The sequence below is a fragment of the Candoia aspera genome, chromosome 2, assembly GCF_035149785.1.
Source record: "Candoia aspera isolate rCanAsp1 chromosome 2, rCanAsp1.hap2, whole genome shotgun sequence".
NCBI classification, from domain to species: domain Eukaryota; kingdom Metazoa; phylum Chordata; class Lepidosauria; order Squamata; family Boidae; genus Candoia; species Candoia aspera.
The window spans coordinates 132,878,354-132,892,321 of NC_086154.1; the positions used below are offsets into that span (position 1 = coordinate 132,878,354).

At 45.0% G+C, this 13,968-nt stretch overlaps 1 long non-coding RNA gene across 1 annotated transcript in view; it reads left to right on the forward strand.

Moving 5' to 3' along the window:
- Positions 1–5,893: 5,893 nt before the first annotated feature.
- LOC134490564 (uncharacterized) overlaps positions 5,894–13,968 on the forward strand; it is a 259,536-nt gene continuing 251,461 nt past the window's right edge. The window contains exon 1 of the long non-coding RNA XR_010067220.1: positions 5,894–6,359. This is a non-coding gene — a long non-coding RNA (uncharacterized LOC134490564). The remainder of the gene's footprint in view (positions 6,360–13,968) is intronic.

Below are 13,968 nucleotides of genomic sequence, written 5' to 3' on the forward strand. Positions count from 1 at the left end.
CGTTTGTCGGCAATGGAGATCAGCCACTAACACACTGCCTTGCCAATAAACGCCAATTTTTAAACTCATCTGATAAATCTGTGAAATAAAAGGCCACTGTCAGAAGGGAACACAGTAAAACCAGCAAACCTTGTGGCATCTAAAAGATTAAGGAATGTGTTGCAGTCTCACATTTTGTAGATTACAACTTGATGAAATGAGCAATAATACACAAAATCTGATAGCATAGGAAATTGGTTAGTGTTTAAAGTGCTGCAGGACATTTGTGTTTTGAGGATCAAGGTGCTACTGTGGGATTATTTGAGGGCCAGATTTACTTATCCCCAGGCATGATCAAATCATGAAATCTCCTAGAGGAACTCAGAGGTTTTTTTATTTTGGTTACTGAAACTCCAAGCAGCCTTGGATCTTACTGTTAGGGAACATCTCAAGAACATTCTGCTCCATGGGGCAATTGATTCTTTTGGCTAGGGACCATGTCTTCTTTTCTCCTCTTTATAAGCTTCTGTAGAGGGCACCATGGTGATGCAGTGACATTGCTCAAAGCTTTCATCCTGATATTTTTTCCCCTTTTGGGGAGTGAAAAGTTGAAATATGAACATTAACACAGCTATTTTCCTTGGGTTGTCTGTTTATATAATTAGATTTTGATTTTTTTTTTTAAAAGCCTTAAATTGTGTCAGCAACTTTTTGCTCTTCATCATTAATTCAGGAACATGGTGAGTTGAGTCAGTGACTGTGGGATGCAAAAATGGGACTTACAGCCAAACGTGACCTTTGGACCATGGGTTGTCCACCTCTATTCTACATCTCTGAATTTGTAGACAGTTTGCTCCAAATCCCCATTTTCCCTGATAAGAGATGGCTGGAATGTGGAGTTGGGATTCTTCTTGGGAGTATGTTTGCCCTGGTGAGGAAGAAAAGATTAGGAAAGTTCTTGAAACTCTTTCCAAATATCTGAAGGACTTTCCTGTAAGAAAGATGAGGCTGAGTAATTTTTGTTGCTTCCAGGCAGGAAAATAGGTTGCTGTTGCAGGGAAATCGATTTTTACTAACTCAGAGGAGAAGAATACAAACGATAGCATTATTTGTCACTGGAAGAACTTAGCTCAGGAGGTTATGGACTCCCGTTCATTAAACTTCCTTAACTCTCAAGGATGCTTTTTACAAAATTCCTCCTCTGAGCAAGGGTTGGATTAGATATCACCAGGTTCCCTTCCAACTCTAACATTCTGTGCTACCAATCTGCCAAGTGGTTTTTAAATCTTGCCAGCAATTCTCTTGTCTTTTTTACCTCCATATTTACTCATGCTTAATGTTCAGCCCTTCAGCAAAGGATCGTTACCTTGTTGTGGTGCTGGAGCTTGAGCACCTCAATGATGCCATGATCTAAACCATGAAGAGCCACCCAAGGCGGGAAGGTCATGACAGAGAGGTCAGACTAAATGCGATCCCTGGGGAAGGTAATGGCAACCCACCCCAGTATTCTTGCTGTGAAAACTAAATGGATCAGTACGACCAGAGATATGTCAGTATACCATTGGAAGATGAGACCCCCAGGTCGGAAGATGGTCAAAATGCTACCGGGGAGGAACAGAGGATGAGTTCAACTAGTCCCAGACGTGATGACGCAGCTAGCTCAAAGCCGAAAGGACGGCTAGCGGCCGACGGTGCTGGTGGTGAACGGCGAATCCGATGTTCTAAGGATCAACACACCATTGGAACCTGGAATGTAAGATCTATGAGCCAGGGCAAATTGGATGTGGTTATTGGTGAGATGTCAAGATTAAAGATAGACATTTTGGGCGTCAGTGAACTGAAATGGACTGGAATGGGCCACTTCACATCAAATGACCACCAGATCTACTACTGTGGACAAGAGGACCACAGAAGAAATGGAGTAGCCTTCATAATTAATAGCAAAGTGGCTAAAGCAGTGCTTGGATACAATCCAAAAAACGATAGAATGATCTCAATTCAAATTCAGGGCAAGCCATCTAACATCACAGTGATCCAAATATACGCCCCAACCACAGATGCTGAAGAAGCTGAAGTAGAGCAGTTCTATGAGGATCTGCAGCACCTACTGGACAACACGCCTAAAAGAGATGTTATTTTCATCACAGGAGACTGGAATGCTAAGGTGGGCAGTCAAATGACACCTGGAATTAAAGGTAAGCATGGCCTGGGAGAACAAGACGAAGCAGGACATAGGCTGATAGAATTTTGCCAAGACAACTCACTCTGCATAACAAACACTCTCTTCCAACAACCTAAGAGATGGCTTTATACATGGACTTCACCAGATGGACAACACCGAAATCAGATTGACTACATCCTTTGCAGCCAAAGGTGGCGGACATCTATACAGTCGGTAAAAACAAGACCTGGAGCTGACTGTAGTTCCGATCACGAACTTCTTATTGCACAATTTAGGATCAGACTAAAGAGATTAGGGACGACCCACAGATCAGCTAGATATGAGCTCACTAATATTCCTAAGGGATACGCAGTGGAGGTGAAGAATACATTTAAGGGACTGGACTTAGTAGATAGGGTCCCGGAAGAACTCTGGACAGAAGTTTGCAACATTGTTCAGGAGGCGGCAACAAAAGACATCCCAAAGAAAGAGAAAACCAAGAAGGCAAAATGGCTGTCTGCTGAGACACTAGAAGTAGCCCAAGAAAGAAGGAAAGCAAAAGGCAAGAGTGATAGGGGGAGATATGCCCAATTAAATGCAAAATTCCAGAGGTTAGCCAGAAGAGATAATGAATTATTTTTAAACAAGCAATGCGTGGAAGTGGAAGAAGACAATAGAATAGGAAGGACAAGAGACCTCTTCCAGAAAATTAGAAACATCGGAGGTAAATTCCAGGCCAAAACGGGTATGATCAAAAACAAAGATGGCAAGGACCTAACAGAAGAAGAAGAGATCAAGAAAAGGTGGCAAGAATACACAGAAGACCTGTATAGGAAGGATAACGATATTGGGGATAGCTTTGACGGTGTGGTCAGTGAGCTAGAGCCAGGCATCCTGAAGAGTGAGGTTGAATGGGCCTTAAGAAGCATTGCTAATAACAAGGCAGCAGGAGACAAGGGCATCCCAACTGAACTGTTCAAAATCTTGCAAGATGATGCTGTCGAGGTAATGCATGCTATATGCCAGCAAATTTGGAAAACACAAGAATGGCCATCAGACTGGAAAAAATCAACTTATATCCCCATACCAAAAAAGGGAAACACTAAAGAAGGTTCAAACTATCGAACAGTGGCACTCATTTCACATGCCAGTAAGGTAATGCTCAAGATCCTGCAAGGTAGACTTCAGCAATTCATGGAGCGAGAATTGCCAGATGTACAAGCTGGGTTTAGAAAAGGCAGAGGAACTAGGGACCAAATTGCCAATATCCGCTGGATAATGGAAAAAGCCAGGGAGTTTCAGAAAAACATCTATTTCTGTTTTATTGACTATTCTAAAGCCTTTAACTGTGTGGACCAGAACAAATTGTGGCAAGTTCTTAGCAGTATGGGGATACCAAGTCATCTTGTCTGCCTCCTGAAGAATCTGTATAACGACCAAGTAGCAACAGAAGGAACAGACCACGGAACAACAGACTGGTTTAAGATTGGGAAAGGAGTACGGCAGGGCTGTATACTCTCACCCTACCTATTCAACTTGTACGCAGAACACATCATGCGACATGCTGGGCTTGAGGAATCCAAGGCTGGAGTTAAAATCACTGGAAGAAACATTAACAATCTCAGATATGCAGATGATACCACTTTGATGGCTGAAAGCGAAGAGGAACTGAGGAGCCTTATGATGAAGGTGAAAGAAGAAAGTGCAAAAGCTGGCCTGCAGCTAAACCTCAAAAAAACAAAGATTATGGCAACCAGCTTGATTGATAACTGGCAAATAGAGGGAGAAAATGTAGAAGCAGTGAAAGACTTTGTATTCCTAGGTGCGAAGATTACTGCAGATGCTGACTGCAGTCAGGAAATCAGAAGACGCTTAATCCTTGGGAGAAGAGCAATGACAAATCTCGATAAAATAGTTAAGAGCAGAGACCTCACACTGACGAGAAAGGTTCGCAGAGTTAAAGCAATGGTGTTCCCCGTAGTAACATATGGCTGCGAGAGCTGGACCATAAGGAAGGCTGAGAGAAGGAAGATCGATGCTTTTTAACTGTGGTGTTGGAGGAAAATTCTGAGAGTGCCTTGGACTGCAAGAAGATCAAACCAGTCCATCCTCCAGGAAATAAAGCCAGACTGCTCACTTGCGGGAATGATATTAAAGGCCAAACTGAAATACTTTGGCCACATAATGAGAAGACAGGACACCCTGGAGAAGATGCTGATGCTAGGGAGAGTGGAGGGCAAAAGGAAGAGGGGCCGACCAAGGGCAAGGTGGATGGATGATATTCTAGAGGTGACAGACTCGTCCCTGGGGGAGCTGGGGTTGTTGACGACCGACACGAAGCTCTGGTGTGGGCTGGTCCATGAAGTCACGAAGAGTCGGAAGCGACTAAACGAATAAACAACAACAAATGTTCAGCCTGATTAAGAGTTCTAAAGATTTGCTCACTTCAAGTTTCATAAGTGCACGCCAATATTCAGTGTAGCATTTGGATGTTAAAAGACATTGTAAATTAGTCCTTATCTACTGAGATAAGTGATAATCCTTGGGTGGCTTGCAGAAAATGCAGAGTGGAAAAATGGGTAGTGAAAGCAATGCACTTCTTTTTGCCACAAGCGGCTGTTGTGGTTTCCCTGCCTGGACCACTATGGAAAGGTAAAGCACCCAGAGGAACCTGTGGATGCTTTCTGCCCATAACCATTTCTTGCCTGGGTCCAGCCAAACTCACTTCCCTTGTTTGGAGAACAGTAGGTTTGTAGTTCCTCCTAGGAGACCAGAGACAGATCTCAATAGTAAGGATGGTTCCAAACGACAACTCAGAGTGGGGGCAGAAGTTAGCCCTTCAAGGTAGACCGGGTCAGGAAATAAACACTACAAGAACTACTAGAACTCCACTTTATTTTTATAGGGTACAATTACAAAATCATGAAGGCCTGACAAGTTTCCCTTTTCCTCTATACCAGTGTTTCTCAACCTTGGCAGCTTAAAGATGTGTGGACTTCAACTCCCAGAATTCCACTGTCAGCAGCTGTGGAATTCTGGGTAGTTGAAGTCCACACATCTTTAAGTTGCCAAGGTTGAGAAACACTGCGCTAGACTGAGCTGGCTCTCACTGGTATTTTAAAACCCTTTACATACTTAGCTCCCAGGTGAAGTGTAGCAAAATTGAATCTAGCTGACTAAAGGGGGAAGCCTGCTTCCAAACTGCTGAGAAATTCTGGCCTAGCTGGCAGAGGAGCAGGGAGAGCTGCATTTTAGCCTGCGGTAGGCAGGGAAGCCAACCGAATGGTTATGTTCTCTCAGCCCTAGGAAGAAGGCAAAGACAAATCACTTTCAAAACTGCACTTAGAGAACTGCATGGACTTGTCCATGTAGTGATTGACTTGAAGGCAAGAAGGGAAAAAAATTAATCTGATTTAGCTGGTCTACTAACAACTAAAATTGTATTTGCTGTGATGTGTTTGAAAACAGCAGTGTTTAGTTATTTATTTTTTAATTAACATGAGGCTTCTTACCACTGAAGCTCAGAGCACTGATGGACGACCTTTTTATTTACCATGTAGCTGTAGCATCATGTCTTGCTTTCATTTCCACAGTGAAAACAGCAAGGCTGAGTTTTTGTTATTTTATTTTAAAGGAGCCATATTCTGCAGCAACATGATCCAAACCTTGCAAAAAAATGGAAGGCTAACCATAATGCAACTTCAGTGCTGTGTTTAAAAGAGGAACAGTGAAACATCTCTCACCTGTTGGGGGATTAGGGTCCCCCAGTAAGAATGAGAGATCCAGACCCAGTGACACCATCAGGGAGAGCTTTGGGGACGGGGGCCCAGAGCTGCATGAACAGAGCAGTCTTGAAACGCAGCAGGGCTACACATTGCCATGAGCGGGGGGGGGGCTGGCTGGCTGAGGGTCCCACTTTTGAGGGAACATCACCCACAGGGACTCCAAAGGCAAGCCGCCTTGGTGATGGTCCCCCTTCTGTAAAACAGATTATCCCAGATATCCAGTTCTCCTCCACCTTATTGGCTTCTGAGGGGTGATAAAGTTTTAGTTCTTCAAGGAAGCATTTGGGGCATTTGGGATGCAGAGGAGACACCCTCATGGTAGGTTGATGGGACAGTTTATGTGACTGATGTTTTTAACTATGCTTTGGTATTCTGCCTTGGGGGTGGGGGAGGAGAAATTCCCCAACTTGCATCACCACCATTTTAATAGAGCAGTGTTTCTCAACCTCAGCAACTTTAAGATGTGTGGCCTCCAACTCCCAGAATTCCCCAGCCAGCATAAACAAGATAGAGACAATCACTGGAGAAGCTGCTCCAAAGATCCCTTCTTTTGCCTGTTGCTCCAGCTGCCACCTTGCCTGAACACTACTTGGGGATGCAAGTCTGTGAAGACGAACCCTCATGTCCTTGCAACAAGCACAGTTTCTGGGCTATCTTCCCCCAGCCCTGCTTGCCCACTGAAGGAGACAGGGTCCCGAACCACGGCTGAGTGCTATTTAGGCAGAGAACCTACACCACATCAGCCTGCAGAGGTAGTATTCCATGAACCTATTTCCTCCTATTTTTCTCCAAGATGAACCTTCAAGGTACTGATTGCCTTGTAGAAAACACTGATCTTAAGTTACTGGAGCCTTTGTGAAACAGAGCACTCCATTCTGAACCATCAATAAATATTTACCTGTTATATCTGATTCTTTTATTAGTTCGCAATGGCTACTTTTGGATGGAAAGACCTTGACCTTCTGCATTCCAGGATTTGGTAGGCAGGGTGTGTGTGTTGTGTGGATCTCGTGCAGATGAGTGCGTGTCATTATGTTCCAATCACACTGGCCAGTAGGTGCTGTGCATCCATTGCCAACCTTGAGTAAGCACTATGAAGATTTCCCCTCCTGGTGGAAAAAGACATTTGCTTGACTCCTACATGTAGCACTGGTTTGAATGCAATACTCTGCCATGTGCACACAACACATTGAAATTGTTTGCTGGGAAGAAAGTTGTCAGGACTGCATGAGATAACATAACGCAGCTTTTCTCCACCTAGTTCCCTCCAGATGTGTTGAGAATACAACTCCCCAAATTCCTGGTCTTTGGCTCCTTCAGTTCCTCCAACTTAGTCTTACTTCTTATGTATCATGGCTGGCACTTCTGGCTACTGTTTGGTACAATGCATTCTGAACCCAAGCAGCTCCCTGCTCTTCCAAACAGCCACACCAAGGGTGAGGAAACTATTTTCTGTTAAGGGCTACATTCCTTTGGGCTTAGTGGTGGTGGGGACTGAATGCCATCAGAGGTGAGGTCTGTCTGCAGCAGACAGATCAGACTCCACAGAAGATGGACCCAACCATTTTTACTGCCTTTCTGCCATATTTTTTCTCCCTATCTCTCTGCCCCCAACACCCCCACCCACTTTCTTCCTGCCCTTAGGCTGCCAAGGAGGGAGACAGATCAATCTTGTCCAAGATCAGGAATGATCACTGATTGAGGGATACAGGTTGCCTACCCTTGTTCTTTGACTCTTCCTGATGTGCTGTGGGCCACACAAGGAATTCCTAAGCAAATATGGACCTGTTGTTCTAGGCAGAGAAGAAATTAAGAAGATGCAAGCGCCAGGTTCAAAATGCCACTTTTTTATGCCTCCCCACTGCTCCCAGTCCCTGCATTTTACAGCAGCCTCATAGGCAACGCTAAGCAAGGGATATTTTTCTTGGCACAGAGTTAAAAGCTGGGTCTACACCTTGCACTAAGCCAGGTTTTGACTTGGCGTGTTTTCTGAACCTTGCCAGCTGTGGTTGATAATCTCAATTTATGGTTTAGCATATTGTGCAAATCTAGCCAGCTGTGGTTTTTGTCAGCAAATGTAACAAACTCATGGCTATTGGCTATCTGTGCAGCCTGTGAGTGAAGGGGATGGAGAGGCAAGAAATGGGGGGGGAGGCGGGGGAGCGGCCAGCCATTCGCCCACCTGATGCCCAGTCCCTCATAGCCGAACTGGGTGACTTGAGAGGCCTGACAGGTCTCCTGCTGTCGGTGCCTGGGGGCCAGTCTGAAAAAGAGCTGATACTCCTGGGGACATGGGGAGGGCAGTGATGTAGGAGAAATCCAACATCCCTGCACAGCTCACCCAACCATTTTCAAGCCCCCTTTTCAAACTACTTTTAAACATGGGTCTATCACCGTTCTGGAAGAGTGGTAAACCCGTATCTAAAAATTTCTCTAAAAAGAGCAGACGTTTGTTGGTGTGGTGGCAACAAGATGAAGTAGAAAACCATCTCCCGCACTGCACGGGAACTACCCTCTCTGCTTTCAGCTGTTTTTAATTCAGTACCTTTATCCCAATTATTATTTTAAAAATCATTTAGCTTCTTTTTACAGTCCTTCACAACCAGTTCTTTTTGCAATATTGCTTCATTTATCTCCACCTAAAAGTTGTACGTGTTCTCTTGAGTATTAAACTGGGTTATGAACTTAACCAGTTTATAATTTACAATAATTTAAGCATATGCTTAGCACCCTTTTGAAATAGGGCTAAAGTCGGGTAAAAATAGCCCCCAACCACCTGAAAGGTGCAGCAGGGCTGATGATGGGCGCAGGGGGTGTGTGGATCTCTCCCGCTTCTCCATCCACCGTGCTGGCAGGCATTAACTCCCCGCTTCTCCTGCCACCCGTCCCAGCCCCGGCAGCCTGCTTGGAGAGGAAGCAAGGAGAAGCTGCAGGCTTCCCGGTAAAGCAGCCGAGGCTCCCGGCTTCACAGGACAGGCTCTCCCTCCGGGATCCGCGTGGTGGGGAGAGATGAAGGTCGGGTTCCCAATAAAATACCGTATATACTTGCAGATAAGCAGGCGAGAATTCTAGGTGCCCAAATGCACCCAGAAAGTCGGGTACGGCTTATCCGCGGATTGGCTTGTCCGTCAGTATATACGGTAATACTTTTTAAAGTAGCCGTATTTCCCGTATATACTCGCGGATAAGACCTTCCGCGGATAAGCCGCCCCTCGAATTTTTAACCAAAATACCATGAAAAATGAGGGTCGGCTTATCCACGGGTGGCTCATTTTTCATTTTTTATCCACGGGTGGCTCATTTTAAAAATTCGAGGGTCGGCCAATCCGCGGATGGGCTTACACGCGAGCGTATATGGTAGGAAAAGCTCTTCTTTCCTGGTTTGTGGGGCGCCCCCATCCACACTATGGATCAGGTTTGGACCTCTGCCAGAACTTGTTTCCTCTCCCAGCCTCAGCCACGCTCCATGCTGCAAGAGCCTTCCCATATAAATTTGAGAAACAAATAATAAAATCAAAACCCGTAAGGACAGCACCACTCGTTGCTGAGGCAGCATCGGGCTTGGCAGGCAGGACAACGTGTGGCCTGCTTGCCTGGCCAAAAGGAAGAGCCCTCGGAGCATTCAACAGGCTGGAAGGAAATATTTTATACTGCACGCGGGGCGGAGATTGCACTCATGAATAATGTGATGCGCCAGGGGCCTACGTGTTCTGTAAAATTGCTAACAAAAATGCTTTTTCTTTCTTTTGGGGAAACTACCGAACGCTGATAAGGAGTTGTGTAGCCTCTTTTCAGATAACAGATTTAATTAAAAGGCATAAGCTTTTGTGAACAGTAGCTCTCTTCACCAGATCTGATCTAGTTGGAAAAGATGCTACCAGACTCTTTCAGATTTGGGACTACCAAACAGTAACGCGGCTCTTCTCTTGCTATCTGAAGCCCCCTAACAGGTCCCGTGCCTGAGGGATGCCAGCTAGTGCCACCCTTCCAGACCTTCCCCTCCTTTTTAAAGGCTGGTTCAAGGGCTCAAGGTAGAACCATCAACTAGCTAAGAAAGATGGGGACTTTTCATAGTGGGGCACCCTAAAGGCCACCAGGTACCAATCTCTCTTGGCCTTTTCTTTGCAGTGCCAACTCCTCTCAGCTATCCTTGTCACATCCCAAGAGCCAGCATAGAATTAAGCAAGTTTCTAGCCCTCAAAGCTCTGAAGATAGTTTATAAAGTATATATTGGTCAAGCACACTTTGCTCAGAAAAATCCCCTGACGATGGATGGAGCAGGGTTTCCAAAGATCAAGAGGTGGCTGTTGATTTTTCCACTTACCTTGCACATTCCAGGGCCAAATTACACGAGAAGCAGGCAGGGGGAAAATGCAGGATGGTGAAACAGTGATGGTGTAAGAACTGAGATAAGGACTAGGAAATGCCTCTTTAAATATTGCCTCTTTTGCAAATTCACTGGCTGGAGTAGCCTTCAGCGAGTCTCCTGGGAATATTGAAAGCTGCCTTAGAGCAAGGGTGAAATGCTTTATTCTTCTATCCCAGACCTGCCTAGTAGTCCAACAGTGGGTCTTTGGGATCTCAGGTACAAAGAGGCCCTCTGCCTGTTACCTAATTTGGAAATGACAGGGGTTGAACCTGGGCCTTCTACATGCCAAAAGAAGATGCTCTGCCACTGACCCACAGTCCAACTCCTACATTGCCCCTGACCATAATCCTCAAAATAATTATACTGGCTCCTCTTTTTGCACTGGCATGAAAAATGACCAAGACAATGTATGTGGAGCATTTACAGAGTTATGGAACCAATATAAAAAATTATAGAGTCATAGAAGTGTGAAGTTGGAAGGAACCACAAGGATCATCTGATCCAAGTGCAGGAAAACCTAACCTCTAATCTCCTAACCACTTCTTTAAAATCAGCCATCTCCATATATAGACCGTTCCAGTGTTGTACTGATCTTACCATCAGGAAGATTTTCCTTATATTTAAGTGAAATCAAGATAGCTGCAACTTCTACCTGTTTTTTCTGGTTCTAGCTTCCTTAGGAAAGATATACATCTACTGTATATAAACTAGATTTAGCTTTACAGTATTTCCTTTTCTTTAATCTCTTACCTTCGATTTCTTTTGCCTACCGCTTCTCTTTTTCTGCACTCTGCCTAGTGTTGCTTACCCGCAAGGGGAGTAGCAAGATGGGTCCACATATATGCTTAAAAGCAAGCATATGCAACAAGATATGATAGAAAAAGGGTTCCTGCCTTTGTAACAGCAAGACCTACACACTCCAGTATCTCATGAGACAATCTGCCTGTCTGTGGTGTGTGGCCTTCCAGAAATGACTCAGCTGCATTCCTAGTGTCCCTCAAGTGGTTAACATAATGCATTTTGCAATCTCATAACACAAACTCTGCCCCTTACGTGCTTGCATGTGTCACTGCAACACAAATATGAAAGGCCGGAACTTTCTTGGTGACATCATGATGCATGTTTTCTCATCTTGCCATCATTGTGTCTAGTGTGGGCGTCCATGGCTAGAGCCGCTGGGTGTTGTAGTTCAGCAACACCTGGAGAGTCACAGGTTCCCCACCCTTCTTCCTGGGACCAAAGCCATTAACAAACCTGGGTGGGTAGGTTTGCCACTGAACTGCCTTTGGCTTAAAGTGAGGAGTGAAAATGCTGAGTGTGTATTAAGGGTGGGTCAGTTCCTCGCCATGTTGCCCTGCTTTTAATATCCTTTGAAGTAGGAAGAAGGTGACCATCATATTATATCTCTATCTGTATCTGGGACATTTTAATCCATGCTTGGTTGCTTTTAATGTAGAAGGAGAAAAGTTGGGGAAAAGAAATGTGGCTACCCCATATCTTCTTTCTCTCAGCTGTAGCTATCAAGTCCCAAGTAACCCCTTGATTTCCAAGCTCCTCCCTGGTTCTCCTCAGCTGCCTGTCTCTGAGTTGCCACTCCCAGGTTCATCGACCAGCTTTTGGGCAGAGCCAGAGCACCCTTTAACCCTTCCAGGTTTCAGACAGACTGACCAACCAACAGACAGACCTTCGAGCCCAGGAAGCAGCAATCCCTGCCATTCCCAGATGCCCAAGAAAGAGGCTGAACCAGCTAAGGTAACTCTCATGGACATTTCTGTCAGCTGTAGGCAATGTTCTTTCTTGGGACCCCACTGATGAGGGTTCACCCCCTAACAATGTATTTAAGGGCCCTGGGCTTTCCATTCCATCTACAAGACGTTCTACATTGGATAGAACGTCTAGAGAGACATGTTCCACTCCAAACACATCAGGATTGACAACTCCTAAGGATCTCATGGAAGACCCATGTTGTTTGCTTCCATTAAGCTTTCAACAGAAGGCTTGGTGGCTCTGGAAGACACCTCTGTCCCCCCAACCCTTATCTATCATGCTTTCTGGCAGCACCCCTTACATTTGCTGACTGTTCTAGTCAGTCTTGTCTAGCTGTAGCATACAGGGGGAATTTTGTACTTAATCGTTATATAGAAAACAAGGGGAAGTACCAGTTTTTGTGTCACTATTTGTGAGGGTGAGAAAAGGTACAGATGTTATAGTGCTATTGAAGGTGCAGCAGCAACATGGACATCTGGTCATACCACTCTGTATTGTGCTACAGTCCAAGTGTGCATTTGGAAAGGGATTTTATCTATCACAATTGTACAGAAGATTCTGGGCAGTTTATAGCATGCAGTAAGACATCAACTCACTCCAAATAAACAAAATAAGGAATTCCTACATATTTTGCACTGGACTTGCATATTTGTTGGGGCAGTGTGTGTGCTTGAGATCCATTAAAAACCAAACCCCCAAGTGTATAGTCCTGATGCTGGAATTTTCCTCCTTGGATCTAAAAAGATGCTCTCTATCTCAGGGGGGAGAGCGTGTCATTCTTGTATTTTCTTGTGTAGTTTCACCCTCAGCTTTGTACAAATGATCTCATTCAGTTTGGGGGCTAGGAAGAAAAGCTGTTTAGAGGCTGATTTTTTTCCCCCTCTGCATCTTGTAGTTTCCATTCCAATTTTGTTGAAATAAAATGCATATGTGTGTGGCTTTATTGCTCCAAGTTTCCTGACTGAGGGTACCTAAATCCATGGAATCTGTGAGCTCCTAACTTTATGACCTGCCCCTTTTTCTTCAGCCCTTGTCCTCTTTCTTTGTCACAAGGGGCACAAAAATGCATGTGTAATCACCGATGCAGCATCACGGACAAAACTCCTGCCTTCCTGTGTTCCAACTGGGCATCTAGCTGACCATGTGGGGAGAAGTGGAACGCAGAAGCAGAAGATTGGCGCTTGCAGCTCCCTTCTTAACTTCCTCATTATCTTAGGGCAATGTTTCTCAACCTTGGCAACTTTAAGATGTGTGGACTTCAACTCCCAGAATTTCCTGGCCAGCCATGCTGGGTGGGGAATTCTGGGAGTTGAAGTCCACACGTCTTAAAAGTTGCCAAGGTTGAGAAACACTGACTTAGGGCTTTCCAAAGGATCTGTTTGGAAAAGAGAAGCCATCTTCAGTCTCTCCCACTGCTGAACTGCTCCTACCATTAGGAAATTGAGTGCACTGTAAGATTAATTGATTAATTTCTGTCATATGGGGTGGGGGATTTAAAGTGGAAGAGGAAAAGGTTGGATGGGAACTCTGAACTATTCTGCCCCTTGCTCTTCTGCATTTACTGCTGCTGCTCTGATCTTAAAATCACATTGTAAAGCGAGGGGAGGGTGGACAGAACAGGCTAGTAGACAAAATAGGGCAGGCAGCCTATCTGAGAGTTGCCTACCACCCTCCTTGTTGCCACATCCACTTACACTGCCCCTCAAGTAGTTCAAACTGATCAGGCCTGCTGCAGTCACAAAGAGTTCCCCTATATGAGTGTTTCTCAACCTTGGCCACTTAAAGCTGCATGGACCTGGCTGGCTGGGGAATTCTGGGAGTTGAAGTCCACACAGCTTTAAGTGGCCAAGGTTGAGAACCACTGCCCTATATAACTGGTGTCCTGCAAATAATGCAAGGCAACACAA